Below are 22,924 nucleotides of genomic sequence, written 5' to 3' on the forward strand. Positions count from 1 at the left end.
TTACAGTCAGACAGCTTCTTTCCAGTATGTGTTCCTTTATGTATTAGGAGACATTATGTGCAAAGGCTTTACCACACAGTTATATTCATATGGTTTCCCTCCAGAATGTGTTGTTGTCTTAAGAGATGACTGTTAAATGGAAAGGCTTTATCACACTAATTACCTTAACAAGGTTTCTCTCCAATGTGTGTTTTTTCATGTGTTCGGAGACTACTCTGTTGTGCAAGGGCTTTATCATGTTGAGTATATTCATAATGTTTCTTTCCAGTATGTGTTCTTTTATGCCGTATGAGATTGCTGTTTTCTGCAAAGGCTTTTCCACACTGGTTACATTCATAAGGTTTCTCTCCAGTGTGTGTTCTTTTATGGCTTAAGAGAGTACTGATTTGTGCAAAGGCTTTACCACACTGGTTACATTCATAAGGTTTCTCTCCAGTGTGTGTTTTTTTATGCTGTATGAGAGCACTGTTTTGTGCAAAGGCTTTACCAAACTGGTTACATTCATAAGGCTTCTCTCCAGTGTGTGTTCTTTTATGGCTTATGAGAGCACTGTTTCGTACAAAGGCTTTACCACACTGGGTACATTCATAATGTTTCTCTCCAGTGTGTGTTCTTTTGTGGCTTAAGAGAGTACTGTTTTCTGCAAAGGCTTTACCACACTCATTACATTCAAAAGGTTTCTCTCCAGTGTGTGTTCTTTTATGGCTTAAGAGAGTACTGTTTTGTGCAAAGGCTTTACCACACTGGTTACATTCATAAGGTTTCTCTCCAGTGTGTGTTCTTTTATGGCTTAAGAGAGTACTGATTTGTGCAAAGGCTTTACCACACTCATTACATGCATAAGGTTTCTCTCCAGTGTGTGTTTTTTTATGCCGTATGAGATCACTGTTTTGTGCAAAGGCTTTACCACACTGGTTACATTCATAAAGTTTCTCTCCAGTATGTGTTCTTTTATGCCGCGTGAGATGACTGTTGCAAAGCCTTTACCACATTGATTACATTTATAAGACTTCTCTCCTGTGTGTGTTCTTTTATGCCACATGAGGACAGTGGTATAGGGGAAGGCTTTACCACATAGAGTGCATTCAAGGGGATTCTCTCCTTTATGACTGCTTTCATGCCTGCAAAGATAATTGGCACATGTGAAAGATTTACCACAGTCATTTCATTACACTAATAAATATATTTATCTATATGAATTAATTTCATAATTTGGTGTAATGGTAAAGAAGAATCAAATTTTAAAGTTTTATCACTTTATTTACTTTCATGGTAATCGCCTTCATTATGGGTATTTTTGAAAATTCCTGTGATGGTAAGAGCATTTGTTATGTGATTTATTTTGTAGCATCATTTTTTTCTATAAGAGGTTTTCTCCTATATATGAATAGTATTGTTAGAATTCAGAGTTTTACCAGAGCAATCCCATTCACAAATTTTTGTACTGTATGAATGATACTTCATTTACAAAGTGAGCAAGGACAATCAGAAGAAGTTCCAAATTCCTAGTATTTGTAGGTATTTTCAGCAGTATGAGTTTGCTGATGAATTCTCAGTTAAGTTGCAAAATCAATTAACAGTAACCACTTATCACATTCAGAAAATTTATTTACAGTGAGGACTTCTACAAAAAGAATTGTTCTTGGAGAAAGAGAGGGACACTGCTTCTATCAATATCCCTATGCTCATGTGTCTCAAAAACATTTTGACATATGATATACCAGTTTAATTTACAAGAATAATAAAAGATTCCCACATTGAATTAACACAGTTTGTTTTTTGTTCATCATAGACATGTCATATAGTGATTAATGTTTCTCCTCAACAATATTCTTGATTCTCATAAGCTGCACCTTTCACTAAACTTTACAGTGTTACTGCATGAATATGAGTAACACTGGTTGTCCTATGAAATATTTGCTCATTAGAAGGTTTTGGACACATACTGATCACTTATTCAATGTGTATACCTCTTACAATATCTGATTAGATAGAATGAGACTAATCATATTGGCAGTTCAAGTCAGTAGCTGTAATGTCCATATGATTCAAATGGTATTTTCAATTACAATATTATTTTGTTTTCTTCTATCTTAGGGGAGTGCCTTGCAAACCCAAATCAGATACCTGACATGGAAGTACATGGAATTGTTAGATTTTAATGATCATCAGTACACTTAAAGCAGTATTGTTTTTACACTGTTGCTTTTCTTTAAAACTTCTAGGACACATCCAGCTGTGCTGGTACATGCCTTTAATTCCAGCACTTGTGGAGGCAGAAGCAGGCAGATCTGTGTGATGTTGAGGTCATGCTGGTCTAATAAGCAAGTCTAAGCCAAGCCACAGCTACACAGAAAACAAAAACTATTTCGAAAACAGAAAAAAAAAGCAGCCAACAAACAGACAAACAAACTTCCAGGACACATTAAAATTTCTTAAGATTCATATCTGTATCATTGTGCACATAGAGTTACCTTTTATTACTTGTAGAACTTTGAAAATGTTCTCCAATATTATGGTGTTCCCAATTGTAGCCTAAAATATAGTACCAGAAAATATATATTATTTTGAAATATATTATTATTAAGGCAAAACTCAAATCACTATCTTCTTGTGACCCTTAGAACCATGCTTGATTTAATCACTTCGTTCCTCCTCAGTCTCAATTGGAATTACAGAAGAGAATCAATAACAAAGTAAGAGTTGTCTCCTTATTTTAAAAATGAAAAAAAAAATGCAGTCTTACCTATAGCAGTGAGGTTTTTACAGGTCTCTAGCATCACATCTTTGTAGAGTTGCTTCTGGGAAGGTTCCAGCAAAGCCCACTCTTCTTGGCTAAATTTCACATGCACATTATTGAAGGTCACTGAATTCTAAAATTTGCCATACATTTGTAAAAAAGAAAGAGTGGCAACAATATAAATTTATACTTCATTGGCAATATAATCATATAATTCTAGTGCTTCTTCTGTTTATTTTCTGACACAGAAGTGCTAATGTTAGACAGTTGGGTGCTGTGAATCAGGTGAAGGATGGGAGAAGAAAAAGCCTAAAGGTTAGATTGTAAAGGAAACAAAAGGCTTGCTTTGAAAACCTATGTTAAAGGTGTTGTATTAGTTTGTAAGACATGTGTATGACGTAGCCATTAGTTGGGTTCTTGAGTGATCTATGAATCATCTTCAGTTACTTGGGCAAGTAGGTCAGGAGCCTGTCATGAGACAGGTGGAAGGAAAAGACACAGTCATATTTTATCTAGCAACAAATGAGATGTGGATATCAGGGGACAGTGAACAGATGGGTGACATCAGTCAAAAGACAACATGGTACTGAATATCATGTTTTCACCAGGGCTTAGAGATGTGCCATATAAGTATATGAAAAGGGGGACTCATATATTTGTGGAAGGGAAAGTGGACTACAGTCAATAGATGGATAAAAATGATGTGAGTGGCAAGCAACAATAATCATAGCAGATAACATCATATTTCTGAGTAACCAGACAAAAGAAAAGGCATACAACACATGATTATTCTTTGATCATTGTTTTGTACACTTTCCTTTCTACATCATGTATAGTCTATAGTTTAAAATAAAGATTATAACTTTTCTATTAAAATAAGTGTTAATGTTATCACTAAGTCATTTTAGAAGAAAACTGAATAATGAAGTTTAACTGTGTCATATCTTAATCATATCTGAACTTTTTTATATAGGATATAGCTTTGGAATAGTCATGGTAATTCATGTGGACAAAGACCAACAGAGAGAAGAGAGCGAAATAGAAAGAGAGAGACAGAGACACACAGAGAAATTAAGAGATGGACAGTACTAAGTACACATCAGAGAAATTTATGAACAATTACTAACAACAAAAAATGATCGACAAGCTGTGTGTATTCTGTTGTGCCTTTAATTTCATCACTCAGGAGGCAGAGGCAGGTGTATCTTATTGAATTGGATGCTAGCATGATCTATACAAAGAGTTCTAGGACAGACAGACCTATATAGTAAGACAGAGCCTCCCCTAAAAGTCAATCAAACAAACACAAACGATTGAAATAACTGAGAGGTCTTTACTGAAGCTTCTACAAGGAATTATACACTCACTCCAGTTGTGTATTCATTTTCCAGAAATCTGCACTGCCCTAGCTTAAACTGTAACTTTAATAAGATCTTACTAAAAGGGAATGCATGTTTAAACAGCTAAAAATAGAAAGATGAAAATATTAGCAATATAAATGATGATCTTAAATAAGCAACATAAGACAGGAGAGATGGTTCAGCATTGAGGAGCTCTTGCTGCTCTTTCAAATAATTGGGCTCAATTGTCAGTGTTTAACTGGGACCCGCTACTATCAGTTGCTATAAGTTCATGAGTTATGAACACATCTTCGGACTACTGTGATGATCAGGCACACAAGAGGTTCATATTCATGCATACAATCAAAATACTCATTTTCAGTAAAAATTAAAAACAGATCCCAGATGGCAGACCTGATCCCACACTGTGTCTGATCAGTGGGCTAGCAGAGACTGCACAGTGACAAATTGTTGGAACTATTGGCCCCCAAACACCATTGACTGTATTTACCAGGTGATAAGAAACCCAATGTTGAGAAAAACAATTGGGTTCAACCTCAGAGTACCCAGCTAATCCCTGTAAAATTTCCTGGGCTGTTGTGGCAGGAGTAGGGTTTTCAAGCAAAAAGACCCAAGAAGCATGTCCTGATCAATTTCCCAGGCTGAACTGTGCACCCCAGGGCGCCAGAGACGGGGAGTCCCAGTCTCAAGAAAACCCCACAGGGAAGGAAGCAAGTGGGACTGACCAAATGTCACCCAGTCTATCCCTGGAAAAGGTCCTGTAGACCTGTGGGTACACAGCAGCCAGCCCTGAGTGAGGTTCCAGCCACCAGCCCCTCCCACCCGACTCTTCGTCACTGACAGAACTGTGTGCCCCAGGGCACTAGATGCTGGGTTTTCCTGTTCGGAGAAAACCCACAGGGAGGGAAACAGCAGATCCCAGCTTAGAGCACTCAGCTGACCCCACCACCACTACCACCACCACTACCACCCCCACATATGGGAATATTCTTGGAAAAAGTTCCCAGGTTCCTGTCCAGTCACCAGCTTGGAGCCACCATTCTCAAGCAAGTGCCTGTGCACTCTACACCCCCCCAACAGTACAGACTGGGTCTTCCTGTTGGGAGAAAACCCAAAGATGGAGGAAATATCTGGCCCTACCTCAGGACACCTATCTCCAGAAAAGTTTCTGGTTATACACAGGCTCCAGACTCTAGCCTCTTGCTGCACACATGAGAGTAGTGCTCATGTGTCACTGATTACCACTTGGGTACTGGGAAAGAGAGCTCCAAACTCAGACCTCCAGAAGCCTGGGTTCCCTGATATCAACCCCCAGATACTGCCCCAAGGGACAACCAGTTATCCTTAACTAAACTGACCAAACCCCAGGGCACCCAGGTTACAGCAGCAAGCTCACTAAATTTACATCAAGAAACCCAGCAGCAGCACAGCTGTCTCTAGGGACTACTCTGGGTGAGAGGAGAGCCCCCTTTACTAACAAAGGCCACAATTAGTACTCAGGTCTGTACGCCTGAGGTGAGCTGTGGCAATTCCGGAAAAACACCTGCCATTCAGTGACCATACCCAAAAAGCTGAGGAGGCCTCCTTTGGGAAAAATCATCTTCCTGTCAAGGGTATTCGACCCACTACAGGATCCCAGGAAGTACCAGAAACTCACCCCCCACACCTCGGATAGCCTAATGGGTAGAGGCCAGCACAAAAGCTCAACCAACAAAAGACAGAGCAATATGGCATCCCTAGAACAAGTTATCCAGGAGCAAGCAGCCCTGGATAACCCAGTGTAAATGAAATTCAAGAAGATGACCTTACATCTGTGCTTATGAACAGGATAATAGAGGAAAAAAATAAACTGCGTAAAGACCTAGATGAAGATAAATTCAAACAGATTATTGCCATCTGCAAAGAAATGGAAGAAGATAAAGTCAAACAGATTATGGCCATCCTTAAAGAAATACAGGAAGTTGCAGCCAAACAATCTGTGGCCTTTCTTTAGAGAGGAAATACTTAAATCACTGAAAGAAATTAAATTCAAACAAACAGCTGAAGGAATTGATGGAAAATATAGTCAGACAGGTGAAGGAAATCAATAAAATGGCTCAAGATCTGATAAGAGAATTGGAAAAATTAAAGAAAACACAAATTGAGGAAATTGTGGAGAGAAAGAACTTAGGGAAGAAAACAGGAACTACACAGGTAAGCATAGCCAATAGACTATGAGAGATGGAAGAAAGAATCTCAGGTGTGGAAGACACAATGGAAGAAATCAATGTATTCATCAAAGAAAATGTTAAATCTACAAAATTCCTGACCATCCAAGAAATCCAAGACAACATGAAAAGGCAAAACCTAAGAATAATAGGAATAGAGGAAAAAGAGTTTCCTTCCTCCAAGGCCCAGAAAATATTTTCAGCAAAATCATAGAAGAAAATTTCACCAATTTAAAAGAGAGGTCTATATGAATACAAGACACCCAATAAATTGGATCAGAAAAGAAAATTCTCCCACCATATAATAAACAGTAAGTATACAGAACAAAGAAAAAATACTAAAAGCTGCAAAGGAAAAAGATCAAGTAACATATAATGGCAAACCCATCAGAATAACACCTGACTTCTCAACAGAGACTATGAAAGCCATAAGGGCCTGAACAGATATCATGCAGACCCTAAGAGAACATAGATGTCTGCCTAGGCTACTGAACCCAGCAAAAGTCTCAGTCATTAGAGATGGAGCAAATAAGATATTTAATGACAAAAACAAATTTAAACAACACCTACCCACAAATCCAGAGGTACAGAAGCTCCTAGAAGGAAAACTACAACCCAGGAAAGCTAACTACATTCAGGAAAACACAGGAAATAAATAATGTCACTACAGCAAAACTAAAAGTAACCAAGCACACAAACACACTACCACAAGCAACATCAAAATAAAAGGAACTAAAAAATAAATAAATAAATAAATAAATAAATAAATAAAAGGAACTAACAGCTACTGGTCATTAATTTCCCTCAACATCAATGGAGTTAACTCTCCAATAAAGACACAGACTAACAGAATGAATACTTAAACAAGACCCAACAAACTGTTGCATACAAGAAACACATCTCAGTCACAAAGATAGACATTACCTGAGAGTAAAGAGCTGGAAGGGTCCAAGCAAATGGACCCAAGAAACATGCAGGAGTAGCCATTCTAATATCTAATAAAATAGATTTTCAACCAAAATTAATCAAAAGACATGAGGAAGATCATTCCATACTCGTCAAAGGAAAATTCCACCAAGAAGAAATCAAAATTCTGAACATCTATGCCCCCAATACAAAGGTACCCACTTTTGTAAATGAAACATTAATAAAACCTAAACTGTACACAGATCCCCATACATTAATACTGGGAGACTTCATCACCCCACTCTCAACAAAGGACAGGTAAACAACAGAAATTAAACAAAGAAACAATATCTCTAATAGAGGTCATGTATCAAATGGACCTAACAGATATCTACAGAATCTTACACCCAAAGACAAAAGAATTTACCTTCTTCTCAGCACCTCATGGAACCTTCTCCAAAATATACCATATCGTTGGCCACAAGTGAGTCTCAACAGATATAAGAAGATTGAAATAATGCCTTGTAACCTATCTAATTACCATGGACTAAAGCTGGACCTCAACAACAACAGAAATAGCAAAAAGCCTACACTCACATAGAAACTGAACAACTCACTACTAAATGACAGCTGGGTCAGGGAAGAAATAAAGAAAGAAATTAAAGTCTTCCTAGAATTCAATGGAAATGAAGACACAACACAACCAAACTTATGGGAGACAATGAAAGCACTGCTAAGAGGAAAGTTCATAGCACAAAGTGCCTTCAAGAAGAAATTTGCAACATCTCACACAATCAACTTAATAGCTCATCTAAAGGCCCTAGAAAAATAGAAGCAGACACACCAAAAAGAATAGACACCTGGAAATAATCAAACTCAGGACTGAAATCAATAAATTAGAAACAAATAAAACATTTCAAAGAATCAATGAAACTAAGAGCTGGTTCTTTGAGAAAATTAACAAGATAGACAGACCCTTAGCCAAACTAACTAAAAGGCAGAGAGAGATTATCCAACTTTAAAAAATCAGAAATGAAAATGGGACAAAACAAAAGACACTAGGGAAATCCAAACAATTGTTAGGACTTACTTCAAAAGTCTATATGCCACAAAATTTGAAAATCTAAATGAAATGGACAATTTTCTTAATGAATTACACTTACCAAAGCTGAATCAAGAGCAGGTAAATCAATAAAATAGTCCTTTATCCACTAAGGAAATAGCATTCCTCAAGACTCCAATCCACAAAAAGCTCAGGACCAGATGGTTTCAGTGCAGAATTCTACCACACCTTCAAAGAAGAGGTAACTACAGCTATCTTCAATTTATTCCACAAAATAGGAACAGAAGGAACACTACGAAACTCATTCATTGAAACCACAGTCACCTTGTAACCTAAACCTCACAAAGACCCAACAAAGAAAGAGAATTTCAGGCCACTCTCCCTTATGAACATTGATGCAAAAATACTCAACAAAATACTTTGCAAACCCAATACAAGAACACATCAAATATATCATCCATTTTGACCATGTAGGCTTCATGCTAATTATGCAGGGTTGGTTCGCTATACAAAAATCCATCAATGTGATCCACAATATTAAAAAATTGAAAGAAAAAAAACAAATGATAATCTCCTTAGATGCTGAAAAAGCATTTGAAATAAAATCCAGCCTCCATTCATGTTTAAACTATTGGAGAGATCAGGGATACAAGGCACATACCTAAACATAGTAAAAGCAATATACAGCAAGCCTGTAGCCAACATCAAACTAAACGGAGAGAAACTTACAGCAATCCCACTGAATTCATGGACAAGGCAAGGCTGCTCACTCTCTCCATATCTCTTCAACATAGTTCTTGAAGTCCTTGCTAGAACAAGAAGAAAATTAAAGGAGACCAAAAGGATACAAATTGGAAAGGAAGAGGTCAAAGTATCACTATTTGCAGATTATATGATAGTATACCTGAGTAACTCCAAAACTTCTACCAGGGAACTCCTACAGATGATAAACACCATCAGCAAAGTGACTGGATACAAAATTAACTCAAAAAAATCAGTAGCCCTCCTGTATACAAAAGACAAAAGGGCTGAGAAAGAAATTAGGGAAACAACACCCTTCAAAGTAGCCACAAAGGACATAAAGTACCTTGGTGTGACCATATCCAAGCAAGTCAAAGACTTGTATGAAAAAAAAAAAAAAACTTCAAGTCTCTGAAGAAAGAATTAGAAGAAGATATCAGAATATGTAACTATCTCCAATACTCATGGCTTGGCAGGGTTAACATAGTAAAAATGGACATCTTACCAAAAGCAAGCTACAGATTCAATGAAATTTCCATCAAAATACCAACAGAATACTTTACAAACCATGATAGAAGATTTCTCAACTTCATATGGGATGCAATGAAAGCAGTCTGAAGAGGAGTTTGAATAGCAACAAAGGCCATCATAAGCTATTGGAGACATCCCATACAAGCAACTTAATGGCATACCTGAAAGACCTAAGAAAAAAGAAGCAGACACACCCAGCAAGAGCAGACCACTAGGAAAAACCAAACTCAGGGCTGATATCAACAAATTAGAAACAAAGATAATAATTCAAAGAATCAACGAAACCAAGAGCTAGTTCTTTGAAAAAATAAAAAAAAAAAACACAGACAAATTCTTAGCCAAACTAAGTAAATTGCAGAAAGACACTATCCAAATCAACAAAGTCTGAAAGAAAAAAGATATAACAGTCACTGAGAAAATCCAAAGAACCATTAACTCTTATGTCAAAAGCCTATATGCCCCAAAATTTGAAAATCTATATGAAATATACAATTCTCTTTAGATTCCACATACCAAAGTTGAATCAACATCAGGTAAATATATTAAATAGTCTTATAATGCCTAAGGCAATAGAGGTAGCCATCAAAATACTCCCAACCAAAAAAAAAAAAAAAAAAAAAAAAGCCAAGGCCAGATGATTTCAGAGCAGAATTCTACAGTTCCTTCAAAGAGCAAATAATGATATTCTCCAAATTATTTCACAAAATAGAAATGGATGCAACATGACCAAATTCCTTTTGTAAGACCACAGTCACATTGATAAATCCACAAAGATCCCCAAAAAGAAAGAGAACTTCAGACCAATCTCTTTTATGAACAATGATGTAAAATGCTCAATAAAATACTTGCAAACTAAAACCAAGAACATATCAAAAATATCATCCACAATGACCAAGTAGGCTTCATCCCAGGCATGCAAGGGTGGTTAAGTATATGGAATCCATCAATATAATCCACCGTATAAACAAATTGAAAAAAAGACCATTTTCTTAGATGCTTAAAAAGCATTTGACAATATCCAACAGTTATTCTTGTTTAAAGTCTTGGAGAGACCAGGGACAAAGGCACATATCTAAAAATAGTAAAGACAGTATACAGAATATACAGAATATATACAGAATAGTATATAGCTAACATCAAACTAAATGAAAAGAATGTTAAGTCAATTCCACTGGACTCAGGGACATGACAAGGCTACACACTCTCTCCAAATTTCTTCAATACAGAACTCGAAGTCCTATCTAGGGTAATAAGACAACTAAAGGAGATTAATGGGATACAAAGAGATAAGGAAGAAGTCAAAGTATCTCTATTCACAGATGATATGGCAATATACAAAAATGACCCCAAAAATTCTACTGTAGGGAACTCCTACAGTTGAAAAATACTTCAGCAAAGTGGCTGGATATAAAGTTAACTAAAAAAAAAAAAAAAAAAAAAAAAAAAAAAAAACTCAACAAAATACATTCCTGTATGCAAAAGATAAATGAACTGAGAAAAACTTAGGAAAATAACACCCTTCACAATAGCCAGGAAAAAAAAACATAATGTATTTTGGTGTTATCCTCAACAAGCCAGTAAAAAACCTATATGAACAACAACAACAACCAAAAAACCCAAAAACTTCCAGCCTCTGAAGAAAAAATTTGAAAAAGATACCAGAAGATAGAAATATCTCTCATCCTCATGGATCAGTAGGATCAATAGTAAAAATTGCCATCGTACCAAAAACAATCTACAGATTCAATGATATTCCCATCAAAATATCAATACAATTCCTTAAGGAATTTGAAAAAATCATTCCCAGCTTCATATGGAAAAATAAAAAGCCAGAATAGCTAAAACAATCATGTTCAAAGACAGATCTTCATTAGGTATCACCATCCCTGATCTCAAGCTCTACTATAAAACAATAGTAATAAAAACTGCACAGTACTGTGATAAAAACAGAATGGTGGATGAATGGAATTGAAGTGAAGACCCATAAATGAACCCACACACCTATGGCCACTTGATTTTTGACAAAAAAGCCAAAACCATGCAATGGAAAAATGACAGCATCTTCAACAAATGGTGCTGGTCTAACTGGATGTCTACATGTAGAAAAATGAAAATAGATCCATATTTATCACCCTGCATCAAACTACAGTCTAAGTTGTTCAAAGACCTCAACATAAAACCAGATACACTAAATCTGTTAGAAGAAAAATTGGGAAAGAGCTTGATCTCATTGGCATAGAAGGTAACTTCCTTAACAGAACACCAAGAACACTGGCTCGAAGATCAAGAATTAACAAATAGGATCTCATGAAAGAAAAAAGCTTTTATGAAGCAAAGAACTCTGTCAGTAGAACAAGATGACCGCCTACAGCCTGACAAAAGATCTCCACCAACCCTACATACAACAGAAAGAGCTAATAAACAATATATATAAAGAGCTCAGGAAATTAAACTCCAACAATCCAAATAATCCAATTTAAAACTGGGGTACAGAACTAAACAGAGATTTCTCCACAGAGGAATATCAAATGGTGGACATTAAATGCTCAATATCTGTAGTCATCATGGAAATGCAAATGACATTCCATCTTAAACTCATCATGGCTAAGGTCAAAACGTGAAGTGACAGCAAGCTAATGAGAATGTGGAGAAAGACGAATACTCCTCCATTGCTGGTGGGAGTGCAAACTTATACAACCACTTTAGAAATCAATCTGATGCTTTCTCAGACATTGAAAATAGTGTTACTTCAAGACCCAGCTCTACCATTCCTGGGCATATATCAAAAAGATGCTCCACCATTCAACAAATATATTCACTCAACTGTGTTCATAGCATCTATATTCATAATAGCCATAACAGGGAAACAAACAACATGTCTCTCAACCAAACCATTGTTTTACAGAAATTGTGGTACATTTACACAATGGAATGCACCTCGGGTATTTACAAAATAAAGGAAATTATAAAATTTTCAGGCAAGTAGATGGAACTAGAAATGATCATCCTAAGTGAGTTATTCCAAAACCAGAAAGACATGCATGATATATACTCATTTGTAAGTGGATAATAGCCATAATACAGGATAAACATACTACAAGCCACAGGCCTAAAGGAGCTAAATAAAAAGAGGACCCTATGGAGGATGGTCAATTGTTGTTCAAAAGGGCAAATAGAATCAACACCAGAAGTGACAGTGGAGAGGGAATAGGATGAGATGAGAGCCTAACATACATATTCTCTGAAAGACTCTACCCAGCAGGGGTTGGAAGCAGATGCTAAGACTCACTTTCAAACTTTGGGTAGAGCACAAGGAATCACAGGATAGAGTGGGGGGATAGAATGTAGAAAGACCCAGAGCTGGCAGGACCTCCATAAGAAGACCAACCAGGACAACAAATCTGGGCCCATGGGACTCGGAGAGACTGATGTACCCACGGAGAGACTGATGTACCCACCAAAGACCATTCATGAAGAGGACCCAGACTTCTGCTCAAATGATGATGATAGGGAGCTCAGTCTCCATGTGGGATCCATAGTAAGGGGAGAAGGTGCTGGCTCTGACATGGACTCTGTTGTCTGCTAATTGATCATTTCCCCTTGGTGGAGGGGGCATTGCTACGCCACAGAGGAAGAGGATGCAGGAAGTCCTAGTGAGACTTGATAGGCTGGGTTCAGATGGTAGGAGAGGAGGGTTCCCTGTATCTGAGATATAGGAAGTGGGATATGGAGGAAAGAAGAATGGAGGGTGAGACAAGGAAGAGTCAAGGGAGAAGTTTACAATTGGGATGTTAAGTGGAGAAATTATTTTTTAATTTAATTAATTTATTTATTACAATGTGTTCACTTTGTATCCTTGCCATAGCCCCCTCCCTCATCTCCTCCCAGTCCCACCGACCCTCCTTCTTCTGCCCCTATGCCCTTTCTCTAGTCTCCTAATTGGGGAGGAATTCCTTCCCTTCTAGCTTATCAGGTCTCAGCAAGGATGGCTGCATCATTTTCCTCTGTGGCCTTCCACGCCTGCACCACCCAGAGGAGGTGATCAAAGACATGAGTTTATGTCAGAGAATAAATAAAAAAAAAAACAAATTTAAATTAAAAATAATTAAATGTGAATAAAGCAAACAAACTAAAAAAAAAACAACAACAACAGGTATTAAGAGTGTCACACACCTACTATTCAATGACTCGGAAAGCTAAGATAGTGTTAGTGTCATGAATAAATGGCATCCTAAAAAATTAAATATACTCCCTGCCAAATTTCAAATGCAAGATGTTGATGAGGATCAACACAATAACCTATGCTTACATATACAAAACAAAACAAAATAAATATCTAAAACTCTATAGTCCATGCTCAGCACCCAATGATGGTGATGTTGATGCCAGGCATGTTGGCCTAGATTTAAGCCCAACACTCGACTGGAGTTAGAGCTGTGAGTTCAAAACCTGCCTGGTCTATATTCAAAATTTCAGGAAACATCCAGGAACTCTGGGACATTATGACACCAAAAAACATGCTGATAATCAGATTAGAAGAAGAAGGATGAGATCAAAGGTCCAGAACACATTTTCAACAAAGTCGTATAAGAAAAATTTCTGCTCCCTCTGGGGGGGGGAGCAGCCTTACCAGGCCACAGTAGAGGACAATACAGCCACTTTTGATGTGAACTGACAGACTAAGATCAGAAAGGAGAGGAGAACCTCCCCTATTAGTGGACTTGGGGAGTGGCATGCAAGCAGAGGGAGGAGGGAGGGTGGGATTGGGATGGGAGGAGGGAGGGGCTTATGGGGGGATGCAGAATGAATAAAGTGTAATTGATGAAAAATTTAAGAAAAAAGGGAAAAAATAATTTAAGAACCTTAAATGACTTTCAAAATTGGAGGAAAACATGGAGTTAGTCAATTGGCATGGAGCACGTCTCGCCCCTGGGGGCAATGGTCTCCTGAACCTACTCAGACCTCGGACACCACCACTGCTAGTTCTAGAACTGACGCAGGATGTTCCAACGAGGGGTTAAGGCTTCTCATAATATTTCCTATAAGCCCACACCTGTTTGTCTATATCCCCCATTTTTATTCATCATTAGCCAGATAGAGCCAAGTAATTGTTGTAATAATACTTGCTTTTTTGCCCAATGCTGGAATGCTAGTAAAGTTAGGTATGCCCTGGTTACTCGCATGCCTCACTGGGTGCCTATGCCCATTGATGCCCCTCACGCTATGACTCTCTTCAGACAGAAAAGGGATCTTGGAACTACAGCCACCATTGTTACTACCATCTCATTGACGGCTGTTGGAGCTACCACCAGGGCATTAGCCATGAGTCATACTGGGCAGACGGCTCAGACCCTGAATAATCATTTAGCCAATGTAGCTCATGCCTTAGTTGTACATAAAGGAATTAATGCTCAACTAAAAGGAAGCTTGATGGTGTTCAATCAGATTTGACCTCTTGCAGGAGCAAATTGATACCCTATGGCAAATCGCTCAACCTGGCTGTCAATGAAAGTATGCTGGACTTTGTGTCACTAGCATACAACATGAGAATTTCTCCTGCGCTGCAAATCTGTCTAAACAATTGTTGAGCTATATTTTAGGTAATTGGACTGGAGAATTCGATACTACGATGGAGCAGCTGAGAGTGGCCATTGTCACAGTAAATTCTACCGGAGTGGACGCAGGACTAGCCACAGGATTATCAACATGGATTGCTGCAGCCATGAATCATCTGAAGGAATGGGTGGGCATGGGAGTGTTAGCAGGCCTTCTGGTGTTGGTCTCCTTGGTTTGCCTGTGGTATATATGCAAGATTAGAGTCTCACAACAGTGTGATGCAGCCATGATCATTCAGGCCTTTACAGCCATTGAAGCAGGACATTCTCCCCAAGCATGGTTGGCTACCATAAAAAGCTAAAATGATACGCTCAGGATGCGAGGCTAAGCACTGCACCCAGGGTCAGCCGCTTTGGACCCAGAGAAGAGCATGTCTGATTGCATGCGGGTTGATGCCCCAGGTCCCGCCTCTGAGAAAAAGGTATCGGACGGGTCTGATGCTCTTTGGGTGGATGACACCTAAATGAACATCGGTACAAAGTCCCAATTTATTTCTAATATCAGAGATCAGACCTCTACTCTTGCCTGATGCGTCTAAAACAAAAAGGGGGAACTGTAGAGAGCTGCGGAATGCTATGCCTTAAAGATGGAGCTGGTTTCCGCCTTCCACCTTCCCGATGGTGAGTGCTCTCTGTCACGAACAACTCCACATTTGGCTAAGGCCGAGGATCTGGCTTGCTTCTATGTATGTGGACCTATCTGCATTGCCACCGTGGCACGCCTGGGTTGGCTACCCAGAGGCTATTTAAGCTGTGGGCTGGCTTTCCCCGGGGTCCGAGGATTGTTCAATGTTCCTGAATAAACTGCATTGAAAAAAAAAAAAAAAAAAAAGAAAAATTTCTGAACTAAAAAAGAAGATGTCTATCAAGGCACAAGAAGCATACAAAATACCAAAGACACTGGACCAGAAAAGAAAGTCCTCTTAACAGAGAATAATCAAAATGCTAAATATACAGATCAAAGAAAGAATATGAAAAGCTGCAAATGAAAACAAACAAACAAACCAAACTAACCAACCAATCAGACAAACCAAAACAAACAAAAACCAACCAAAAAAGAAAAAAAGGCGGATCTATTGGAATTAATCCTGTATTCTCAGTAAAAGTGCTAGAAGTTGAAGAGCTTAGACAGAATGCTTCTGATTCTAAAAAAACTACAGAAGCCAACACAAATTACTAACTATGCACAGAAACTTTCAATCACCAAATGGGGAAAATAAGATGTTCCATAAAAAGGTCAATTTTAAATAATATGTATCCATAAATACAGCCCCACTCAAGGTGCTACAACCATCACCACCACCAAAATAACAATCACTGTTCAATGATATCTCTTAATAACATTGACCTAAATTCACCAATAAAAAGACACAGGCTCACAAAATGGATGATAAAACAGAATCCACCCTCCTAAATACATCAAACACAGCTTCACATCAAGATAGATATTATCTCAAGGTAAAGTGTTGGAAAAGATATTCCAAATAAATGGACTAGAGAATCAAGCTTGTATAGCAATTTTAATATCTAACAAAACAGACTTCAAAAACAACTAAACAAAAGATGGCAAAAATCATGACATATTAAAATAAAACAACCAGCAATATAGCATATCAATACTTAACATCTATGTCCCAAATATAAGAGCACCCAAGTTATAAAAGAAACCCTTCTGTAGCTTGCATCACATCCTGGTCCTCATAAACTGATAGGGGAAGGCTTCAATATATAACTCTCACCAATGGACAGGTCCCCCTGATCAAACTGAACAGAGAAATGCTCCAGCTAACTAACATCAAAAAACTAAATATACTCAAATGATGTTTATAGAACATCCACCCAAGCACAAAAGATTGTTCCGTCTTCTCAGCAACTCATATAATGTTCTCCAAAATTGATGATATACTTGAACAGTGGAAGTCTCAAAAGATAGAAGAAACTTGCAACAGCCTTGTATATCCTATCAGATCACTAAGGTTTAAAGCAGCACATCACCAATAACAAAAACAATAGAAAGCTTACAAACTCATAGAAATTGAACAACTCTCTACTGAATAAAAAATGGATCAAAACTGAAATAAAGAAAGAAATTAAAGACTTTCTAAAAGTCAATGAAATAAATACACAACATATCAAAACTCATAGTATACAATGGAAGTGTTGACCAGAAGACAGTTCATACCACTAAGTACATTCAGAAAAATAATCAGAAAGATCTCTTAGTAGCAACTTAACAGCACACCTTAATACTCTAGAACAAAACGAAGTAAACATAAGTAAAAGGAGTAGACAGTTAGAAACTACTGAACTGTGTCTTCACTGGTAAAACAGAATGTTTCCACAGAAAAAGAAAGGTGGATCCTATCAAAATTGATAATGATTAGATTCGAATTGTAGAGATCTCCTGAATAAGCAGAGGAAACTGTTCATCAGACAGTGCGGTCATCCACTCCAAACTAACTTAATAAATACTAAAGTTTTCTTCTTAAATATAAAAAGCTACTTTTGTTGTTTTATATTAAAAACAGTTAAGAGGTTTAAAATGTTTAAAGTAAATTCAAAGGTATAAACTTGTTTGAGTTGAAATAATTTGGAGTGAATATAACATATTTGAGCAGCATGGTGATACACCATGCATTTAATTCCAGCAGAGACAAGCAGTTCTCTATTACTTAGTTGTTTTCTAAATTCAGGAGTTACAATGACAGGGTGTTGGTGGTTCATAGCCTTAATCCTAGCATTTGGGAGTCACATGCCTTTTATATACCACCTGGGAGGAAGAGGCAGGCACATATGATTTACAGTGATTTTATTTAAAAGCTGCTTGTAAAAGGCAGGCTGAAAATCAAAGTGAATGCCCTTTATTATCTAAAAATAAATACACTTTAAGCTATATTTGTAAACTTTAAGATTTTTTTAACTTTAATTTTCTATTTCCAAAAAAACATTTTGCCCAATAAAAGATATAACATGCCTAAAAAGCTACAAAACTCACCCCTGAAATAGGGTTGGGGCAGAGTTTTGATTTAATCTTTTCAGGAGAATAAAATCATCCAACTAAAGAATATGGAGACCACTGGACACATGAAACTTCTGAAGAAAATGACAGATCACCAAACAAAAATGTCAAAAGAGAAGGATTAAACTGGCCAACTGGTATCACTCACCTTCATCACCTTCATGTCATCTCTTCTGCCTTCTACAGACATGAATGCAAATTGTCTTTATCTATTTGCTAAAGAACAATCCAAAATCTCAATCTCATATCAAAAAAGCCACCTGGTATGAAACAGAGGAAAACAGAAAAATAAGGGATGATTCTATTGTCACGAATCTCATAATCTTTTGGCATGATGTGACTTCTTTACTTACCACAAACTTCAATAATCAAGAATTTGTACAGTGTTTGTGAAAGAATGAGAGGGTGGGAGAAAAAGCCAAAAACATAAGCCTAAAATATAGTCAAGTTTACATGAAAAGACATAAGGAAACTCTAACATGAAAAATGTCCACTGGACCAGAGATACCTTTGATTTTCTAATTAATACAAATTAAATAAACACAGATTTCACAACTGTTATAAGACAAACACAAAGTGAAACCTAAACTGTTATATTTCTGACCCTCCAGCTACTACTAACCTCCTTTACAGAGAGTCCTTCTTCTCTGGAAGTCTCTTGGAAAATGGAGGTGATCATAAACATGGGTTATGGCTTGCAGTCCCTCATGTCCCCTTGTGGGTTCAGGCACAGCCCAGCCCTTTCGGACACTCACACACAAAAAAATGTTGGAGAATAATTTAGTATCTGTTTCCTGCTGCATGAATTATGTCACAAGATGTGGAATCTGCCCCATCCACTTATTTAAAACCAGGCACACCTGACAAAATTCTGCATCATGGAAATTCCTTTTGTACCCTGGAATTGAATTTCCCTAAACCACGCCATTGTGACTGGTGGAAGTTGAAAGGTTAAAAAAACATAATCAAGTATTGCTGAAAGATGACCACCACCACCTCTTTTCTTCCAGTTTCAAAACAATTTGTTACACAAAGGTGTATGTGGAATACAACATTCATCAGAGACTTTCAGTTTTCCAACCAATGCCTGATATTATAAGCACCACAAATTTCTACTGCCCAGGCCACAAAATCCTCACTTCTCTGGACAATCAATTCTCAGGAAGGGTCAGAGGCCACGGGTCTCTGACAAGATCACCCCACGGAGACAAACAGAACCACAGCCTGAACCACAGTCTGAACCACAGTCTATCTCGGCCAAAGCAGTTCAGACTGTGATAGCTCAGCAGCCTGCTATTCATGGCCTGGAGACAATGGCCCCACACTCAGCATGACATCACCTCTGGTCTCACTCACAGCTCTTTAGAGCTACATCAGAGGAAAATCCCAGAACAAACCCATAAACTACCTCCCACTATTGCTCCTGAATGCTAGGCCTACCCAGAGTCCCTCATTAGCTTGAACAATACAGCTGAGTCTCAGGACAATAGTAGCTCCTCTACCAGTGGATCAAAGATCAAATGATGCTGATAGCAGATGCATTCTAGCTTTGCCCTAAACCCTATGGGCACACAGAACCCTAGCGTTGTTATAAAAGAATGAAAATCCCATTTATTCTATTTTAAAACCTTCTAGCGCAGAGAGGCAGAGAAAGCACCCATCTGACCATCGTACTCACCTCAACTCCAAGAGTAAAAAGCCCCAAAAGCTCACCAGTTCAGATGACAGCTCAGGGGGGATAGGCCAAAGGAACCCAAGGCCAAAGGCTTTCTAGCTCAAAGCTCAAACAGCCCAAAATCTACCATGCTAAAACTCCTTCCACTTTTACACTCTGTCTTAAATACCTTTCAGCTGAAAGTTCCACTTACTCTTTAATCCCTGTCAGCTGGCTTCTTGCTTTGCCTCTTGATCTAGGGTTAACATTATTTAATCCTGTGCACAAAGAACTTTTGAATTAAAGGTATGTTCCATGGCTGACGGAACCATACCATAATCACCTGTTTAGAATAAACAGAAAGTTCTTGGAATTAAGGTTTGTGTTAGGGATCAACCATACCAAACAAAGCACAGGTTTTTACAGTTCACAATCTAAGGGATCACTGTAAGGATAAAAAATTTTTACTTGGCCCCATACCCTGGGAACCTGAACTTGTAAACTTTAGTCTTTACCAAACCAGGATCTGATACAAAACATTACTGAGAAATGCAGGATCTGATACAAAACGTTTCTGAGAAACACACTCCTGTTTGAGTCTGTAGTCATGGACTACAGTGCAAACACTCCCTAGACCCCCCTCCTGTTTGCTTTGTACTCACCGCACCTGGATACAACCAATCACCGATTGCCCTGTTAGGAAAATCCCTAACCCCTAGACCACCTCCTGGTTTGTGGTTTTTGCCTTTATATACTCTGTGTTTCTGCTATTCAGGGATCTTCACTGCCTCCTGCATGAGGACTGTGCTGGATACTGAATAAAGCCTCTTGCTGTTGCATCAAGCTCTCGTATTTGTTGGTCATTGGGTCTGGCAGCTATCCTGAGAGATGGAGGGTCTCCCCACCTTGGGGGTCCAGCATCACACTGGGATAAAATATCCTGCAACACCCTCATCTTGTAAATGATTTAAAATACAATCTTCCACTCTCCCAGGGCACCTTTTCCTTTTCCAAGATATGTTACATACACAATGTCCAGTGCATTCATCTCTACCTCATAGTTAGGAAGTCCTTCAGTGAAACTTCAGTCAAAGCCAAAGAATAACAACCATCAAAGAAACAAATGGCCATGAATTTGAAAGAAAGGAGTAGTTAATGGGAGCTCAATGAAAATGAGAAATAAAACAAAAAGGATATGGCTTTACCTAGGAATATTGGAGTAGAAAGTTTAGTATACATAGATGAGAGAACATAGTCAGACACAGGAACATCTGCAACAGTCTAAAGTTGACATGACCCTGAGCTATGTGAGACGAGAGGAGAGAGGGAAGTGGAGAGCCAGAACAAAGGGCCAGGAGGATAAATGATAAATGAAAAGAGCAGGTAACCAAAATGGTTAGAATACATAAGGAAGGACAGCTGGGAGGAGGGCAGCTCAACTCCTGGGCTAGAGATCTGTGTTTGACACCCATACCTTGTAACAAGTAAGGATGGAGGGATCCTGGGAGAACCTGACAGCCATTTCTTCTTTGATTGTTAAGTAGCCACTTTAATGATTCATCCCAGCATTTGAGACGTAAGAATAGAGTGAAATTAGAAGGTTGAAATGATTTCTTTATAATCTCAAAGGTTATTTTTAAAAGTTGAAAATGGCTTTATGTTCCAATATTCTTCAGGGTATTCAAATATGTATTAGAGCACACAAAGTATTACACCTTTTCTCTCAGGTTGTGCATTTTCAAATGGGGGGAGGGGAAAGCATTCCTGTTAGGTACTACCACACCACTTTGTCCAGATCTTCTGTGTGTTTGAATGAGTGTAACTGTAGAAAATTGCTTTCCAGAAACAAGTTCAGCAACTAATCAGTATTCTTGATTCCCTTTGTGCATGACTCCCAGCCCTACTTGTACACATTCCACTTTTACTGACCATGTAAAATTGATTACTTGACTCATTTCCATCTTCCCTCCTCCCCCTCCCTTTCTGTGTTTTGACAACACCAGCTTCAAAGTAGGTCAGTGAACTCAATTCTTACACAGGTCCCTCTTTATTTGTAATCACCCACCTCCAAACAAACAAACAAACAAACAAACAAAAACCAGGGAGGTCAGTGGGCACTCATTCACTGATCTCTTTTACTTCACACTGACCAGTAAGGGCCCACCTGAAAAGAATTGCAGGATTATGTTTAGGCATTGGGCAGTAGAGTTAGCATTCTGTATTTAAATAAAGTGTAAACTACATAACATGTGAAAGACTGATCTATAGGAGACATTGCTTTAAACAAAAACAAAAATCAAAGCACTAGAGAAAAAGGAATGAAATTATTAAAGACTGGAATTATCAGAGAATATTAACTAATAAGAGACTAGAGCAGTGATGCATCAACAAAGTAAAATTTAATAATACCAACAACTGACTTATTTACTATTTGTTTATTTATTTATTATGTATACAGTATTCAGCATGCATGTACACTTGCACACCAGAAGAGAGCACCAGATCTCATTATAGATGTTGTGAGCCACCATATGGTTGGTGGTAATTGAACTCCTGACCTCTGAAAGAGCATCCAGTGCTCTTAACCTCAGAGTTGAAAAAGAAAACACACAGGCATACTGAATTTGAAAAACACAGGCCATTCTCTTGTAGAGGGAAAGCCATTAATAAGATACTGTTTGAGGTTGTCCCTGTGTACAATATTAGTTGCTGAGACCTGTAACCTGACAGACACAGCTTTAGCCAATAGCCTGTGTCTCATATTTGAACTGACAGAACTGTGTCAATGAGGATTGTACATATGGGCCCAGGACAGTCCCTTAATTCAAAATCCAGTATTCACTGGATCAAGCTACCTGACCCAAATTGAACACCCACCAATCTGGTCTTTTTTTATTCACATTCATGAATTAATAAATACATGTTTGAAAATTACAAATTAAAAAATCCTCATCCTGCCACATTTCTAGATAATTCTGGTGAGCAAATATGTGTATCCCTAGATTCTAATCTCTAATAGGCCTGGCTCACAACCATCTATAATGAAATCTGGCACCCTCTTCAGTGTGCAGGTATAAATACAAATAC

The 22,924-nt window shown here is 38.0% G+C and overlaps 1 pseudogene; it reads right to left on the reverse strand.

Moving 5' to 3' along the window:
* Positions 1–254: 254 nt before the first annotated feature.
* The window catches only part of LOC132651226 (zinc finger protein 431-like), a 410,631-nt pseudogene continuing 387,961 nt past the window's right edge, over positions 255–22,924 (reverse strand).

This window comes from Meriones unguiculatus (assembly GCF_030254825.1).
Source record: "Meriones unguiculatus strain TT.TT164.6M chromosome 13 unlocalized genomic scaffold, Bangor_MerUng_6.1 Chr13_unordered_Scaffold_41, whole genome shotgun sequence".
In the NCBI taxonomy this organism is placed as follows: domain Eukaryota; kingdom Metazoa; phylum Chordata; class Mammalia; order Rodentia; family Muridae; genus Meriones; species Meriones unguiculatus.